The 6,000-nt window shown below is 39.0% G+C and overlaps 1 protein-coding gene across 3 annotated transcripts in view; it reads left to right on the top strand.

The window, feature by feature from the left end:
- Window positions 1-6,000, top strand: part of DMXL2 (Dmx-like 2) — a 54,760-nt gene that overhangs the window by 330 nt on the left and 48,430 nt on the right. The window lies entirely within an intron of this gene.

Genomic DNA, 6,000 nt, shown 5'->3' with positions numbered 1-6,000 from the left:
CGGGCAGGGTGGTTTGCGGGCCCTCGGACCGGGGTCGGAAATAGCGCGGTGGTCAGGGCGGGGATTACGAGCGGGGGCCTCGGGGCGGTGCGCCGAGCCGAGGGCCGGTGCGTGAGAGCCGGCCTACTTGTAGGTGGGGTGGGAGCGCTCCTGTGGGGCCTCGGGGCGCTCCCGGACAGCAGGGCTCGGGAGAAGGCAGGCGTGACCCCACCGCGGAGCGTCACCGTCTCGTACGCCCTCCGGGAGGGGCCTTGCTGCTCGCTCTTCCCGGGGTGCCGCTGCAGATGGAGGCTGGGACCTGCGGGTGCAGCCGTCACCTCTGGCGAGCGCTCCGCGGATCCTCCGAATCCGAGTAGGGAGCCAGCGAAACCCCCGAACTGTGCGTCCCCACATTTTGCTGGGTACTCTTTTTTTTTTTTTCTCTCGTGTGTGTGTGTGCATCGTCCTCCTGCAAAGAGAACGTAGCCTGTTCCGCTTGGCTTCTCAAGAAGCCTGTCCACTATTGATGACCGTTTGGCTGCAATTACTGTGGTTAATAAAACACAAACTTGTCAAATGCTCCTCTTAAGCTGGAACAGAAAAGAAATCGAAAGAAATATGCTCAGGAAATTTCAAGAGTCCAGTAGTTTATATAATAAAATCAGTTTAGCATCCACGGGCCCTTTCTGTCTACTCTAATGTCAATTTCTGCTTTTTTAGCTTATGATATGCTTCTCTGATTTTAATGAGTGATCAGCTTATGCAATGTTTTGCACACTGTCATCTAATCAGTATGTTATTATATGGGAATAAATTGTTTCATTAGATTTTATATTAACATTTATAGGATTATATCCCAGGCACCAACCAATTCCAAGCTAAATGATACAAATCATCATTTTTAGTGTAAGGTAACTGTCAGCAGGCTTGTCAAACATTTAAAGCTTACTTTAGATTATCACAGATGTCTAATTTCAGTAATGGATGCTTAAAAGCCTTAAGAAATAAAAGGTGCCATGTCTGTCTATTTTCTTTGATCTGCTGCTATACAGCCATACTGCTATTAAAGGGACCTCCTCTGTTACTTTTGATATTTATATAAGAAGTCATTTACTCATATTCATATTCTAATGTTTCTTTTTACTGTGACGATTTGAAAAGTCAATCAACTGGTATTACAAAAGACAACTTTATGCTAATTCTCAGAACAGTTTTGATAACATATATTGTTATTCATTTTTTATGTTATGGTTTATACAACAATTTCCCAAGAACCAAAGTCATGTTTTACAAAAAAAATGCAGAATCATTTGGTAGCATGTTAATTATGGAACTGCATATAACAGACCTCACTGTCTTCTCTGGCTGCTGCATCCAATTTTTTATAATACAGTAAAGAAGGAACTAAAGGGATAAGTATGTTTTAATAAATGTATCTTCTGGACTTCTACATCTGTAACTTTCTTCTTCCCTTTTTCTCCTTTCTCTATATTTGTGGTATTATTTCCTGTTGTTCTAGACCTTGATCCTATAGTAAATTGTACAGCTAAAAAACATCTCCTTGCAGTTTGGGGTCTTATATCCAGATTCTTAGGAAATTAGTCGCCTGTGTGACTCTCAGTAGCATCATAGTCTACCATCCCACTGCAGGTGTCACTTTCGTTAGTGCCTAACCTTATATTCTGTTGGTCAACATCAGTAACGCTGTATTGACATAGCTTCATCCCCCCCAAACCGTTAAGCTGTTTTGAGTCATAACTTTAACTCAGATCCTGAAGCCGGATTTGCATTTTAGGCAAGAGATCATCTGTACTGGTGATAGAGCCTGACTCTGTAGACGTGCTCTTAAGACCCAATACCTGTCAGCCTCTAGAACACAGCAGAAGCAGAGCAGTAAAAGGCAAGAAGGGAAATCTACACATTATGTGCTGTACTATATGAATCCATATGAAGTTAGGCTGTGGCAGAGGAGCCATTGTTTGTATGCGCATGTCCTTGCTTATGTTTTGGTTGATGTTAAGGCATTCGTTTAAAAAGTGTGAGAACTAGTTCAAAATTGCTACGACTGATTAATCACAGGGACTTGAAAATACGACTTTTTTGTGTGCAGAAATGAATCACTTACGCTAAAGTTACTCCACTTAACAGTAGAATAACGGCTTGGGTACATGTATATGTGTATTTACTAGTCAATAGTTTTGGAGCTAGTCCCTCCTTTTTTGAGGAGGAGAAGAAATGTCCTCTTAACGTGAACTTTCTTTAGATGCCTAACTCCAGCAATCTTAGGATTCTGAGAGAAGGAACACATTTTCTTCTGACCTGATTAGGGACACTGCAATTCTCAGGTTCTTCTTTATCCTTCCTTTCCTCTATGGTTTGCTCTTGGCTTGTTTACATGACTCCTTGTTGCGGATAAAGGTAAGCTTTTAATTTCCGAGTCAGTGTAGCTAGAGCTAAGATGATAACATGTTCTGCCTTAACATTTTTAAAGCTTTGGTAAAAGTCATCTAGTTATTCTGAGAATAAGAAGGGGAAAAGAAATAATTTTGGCATTAATTTTTCTTTACCTGCTAGAAAACAAGTATTAGTGACTCTGTAAAGCAAAACAAATCCAAAGAAACAGACAGTTGCTGTAGGTTGTCTACAAAGGTTTTGTCAGTCTTTTATCTGAAATGCACATAGCGTACTTTCCTCCCTATGCTCCCACATCTGCCTGCAGCAATCCTGACATACATCTAGCATTTCCCAAATAAGGGATGAAGGACAGAGATGTTTGGATAACAAACTGGCTTGTGGATGTTGTAGCTGTATTATGCCCAGTCTAGCAGAGTGGGTAATACACAGGGAAACTTGTTTGAAGGGTGATTAGAAGCGAAATAGCTTCATAATGCTGTTTGCTACCAGGCAGTCTCTTCAGCTTCCCTTTTTTTTGAGCTCCAAGAGGGACGCTGCATAAGCAAAGCATTTAAGTACTAAATCACAGAAGTTCTGGTATTGTCATTTCTGGTAATAATTCTGTGTGCAATTCAAATTGCTGTTGCTTCATGTTCTTATTTCAGCAAATATTGTTAACTGTGTTTCACAAATGAGTTTACAGAAGGTCAGAGTTGAGCTTTATACAGAAGGGCCTTACAGTACACACCCTGCCTAGACAGAAGAAGGGTATGTTATTTGAACCTCATAGCCTAACTGGCAGCTAGTAAGTTTTTAAAGGTAGTAAACTGCATTTTTCAAACCATGGTTGATTTCATTTAGTTTTTGTTGTTAAGCAGCTGTTTTAGGTTAAGCCAATTTCAGTCACTGACCCTAACCTCTGAGTGGGATCTATGTTACCAACCTGACTTTCTGTGATGTGGAGTAAGGTAGTTTCAAATAAAGAAGACAAGCTGTTCTGATTCTGTTTATATGACTTCTGCCTTTTGTCCAAGTTCAGGGTTGTTTTTTCCCCCCTGAAACTCTGAACAGAATGTAGCAGTTTCTATGTCAGTTTAGGTTTAAAAAAAAATAAAAAATCCATAGGTATGCCAATTACCTAAAGGCTAGATTCTAGAAGTATAAAAACTCCATGCTCTGGCTAGTGTTACATGACTTCTTGTAAGAGGTATCACTAAATGCACAAAATACAGAACTCTAAACATTATTAATGAAAAATCAGAATATCAGATTTTAGGGGTATTTCTACATAAGAACTTTTATGATAGAAGTGAAAAAAAATTAATTAATTATTTTTCATTTTTTAAAAGGAAAAGCTTCGTGGCATCTTCCGTGCCAGTACTGACACTTGGCCTGGAATTTCATGTAATGGATTTCAGAAGCTGTTGCAGATGAAAGTCTCCCACGCCCACATGAACTTTTTTTACCTCATTGAAAACAGCAAAATCTTCATTCACACCATTATGTCCACAAGATACAGCAACTGAGAATAGGTTTTCTCTGCTGTGTAGGGTTCTCCTCTACTTCATCCTTCTTGAAAAATTACTTCTTAAAACCCTTATTTGCAAATCCCTGTTATTACTACTTAGATATATCTGTATGTTCTCCACTGTGTCATGTTTATGTGAGCTGGATTACAGACACTTAACATCTGAATCCTTACTATGTTCTTTTTTCTCTGAAGCTCTGTGTGTAAGCATATTATAAAGAATTTAATCATGAATTCATCTCAAATGTCAATTTAGGAAAGCCTGTTGTACAGCCCACAGGCTAGTAGCAGGTTGGGGTTTTTTTTCAGTTATTTTGCGGTTTTCATTAAGTGTGTGTAATTCTACTAGTACTTAGCTGAGGGAGGAGGGAAGTGTAAGTGTTGTGTCCACTGATGACAGTTTTGAAATGTTTCAGAACTCAGGTGTCTTTGTCGCTAATAGGAAGGTGGGGGAATTTCTGCATCTTCTATGTTCACTATCCAATCCAGAAACTTAAGGATGAGTGTTGTTATACTGGAGGAGTACCATAAGGCCAATAGAGGCTTTAATTGAGGTTTCAGTACAGATTTTAATTAATATATGTAATTTTAGATGTTTATGAACTTCATTTTTAATACCACTGTGGACTGATTGTGATTCTTCCACATAATTTACCATCTTGAAATGTCTTTGTACCCCTAATAGTACACACTGGGGCTTGAGGACTTCTGGTCTCTTTCACTTATGCCAAACTTGTAAAGAGTTGCAGGTTATAGAAAGAGAAGAATCATTTTTTACACAGAGAAAATTACTTATATAAAGAAAAAACAAGATGAGAATGTGAAGGAATAATTGTTTCCCTATCTGTTAGTTCCAGTGCTCAATATTAAAATTAGAGAACCAAACTGTAAAACTTGGGCAGCTAAAAAAGAGAGATGCACGTGCTGCTTTCATATTATCTGAAAATTGAGGATATAGCATAAACTGTTACAGTAGGACACAATGTCCTGCTTGTGTCTGGTGTTCCTGCATGAAATTAGAGCCTTGTCATTGTTCATTTCAGTGGTCCCAGATCTTGACAGTTAGAGCAGACATTGGCAAACTACAGCTTATTAGTTGCTTATGGATCCTGCAAGTCATCCTTGCATTCTGGCAGTTTTGCAACTCCATTTAATTTTCTCTTTGAAGTTATCAGTGACATTAGAAATGGTTTGGCAGATACTCCATGTGGGTGGTTTTTACTGCACTTGTTTCATTCAGTGACTGCTTATAATTCTGTTTAGCTAAGACCTCTGTACTGCTCCCATCCCTTACAGTATCTCAGCATCTTCTTTTCCATCTTTCCTTTTTGTATGGCTTACCAATTTTCCATTCCTTTTATCAGGCTATGCAGATTGTTAGTCAGTTCCCCAAATCCTGTGGCCACTGTTATTCTGGCAGGATAGACCTGTGGTGGCATGAATGATCTCCCTGAAGATGTTGTCAGCCGAATCCTCAAGAAGGAACTACTAATGTTAAATATTATGACGCTACCGTATTCTTTGCCAACATAGGGTGCTTCAACTGCATTACCAGCTTAAGGAGTGAAAGGACAAAATGAGAAGAGGACTTAGTAGAAATGTGTTCTGTTCAAGTCTAAACATATTAATATATTGAGTGTATTAGAAAAGCCTCATAAAAGTAATCAGACGGAAAACGTGTATTTAGATGTATAATGTGAAATATGGAAATGTCTTTCAGTACAGAAAAGTATACTGACCTTTTATGTTTTGAGAAATTTGGAGACTATAAATGTGAAAAAGTGAATACTTGTTTTAAAACAAGGGGACACCTTTTCTTAAAGGTGGGGTTATAATAAATGTACTTCTTAAAGTAAATTTAAGATTTAAGGTAAATATACTTTAACATACTTTCAAGAAATGAGACACATTCTCAGAATATATAACTACACTGAGAAAATGACCCCAGAACCAAGAGACAGCACTTCTTCAAAGAACCTGAAGGCTGATACCTGCAGTTGGGAACGTGTTCCGACTAAGGTCTCTAACAGACTAGATCCTCTCTGTTGGCTTAGGACATTTAGGTGTGCTGAGTCACTTGTTGGTGCAGTGCCAAACAC

The sequence above is a fragment of the Haliaeetus leucocephalus genome, unplaced genomic scaffold (genome assembly GCF_000737465.1).
Source record: "Haliaeetus leucocephalus isolate CR32 unplaced genomic scaffold, Haliaeetus_leucocephalus-4.0 Scaffold339, whole genome shotgun sequence".
Classification (NCBI taxonomy): Eukaryota; Metazoa; Chordata; class Aves; order Accipitriformes; family Accipitridae; genus Haliaeetus; species Haliaeetus leucocephalus.
This window is presented reverse-complemented; position numbering and strand designations above follow the sequence as displayed.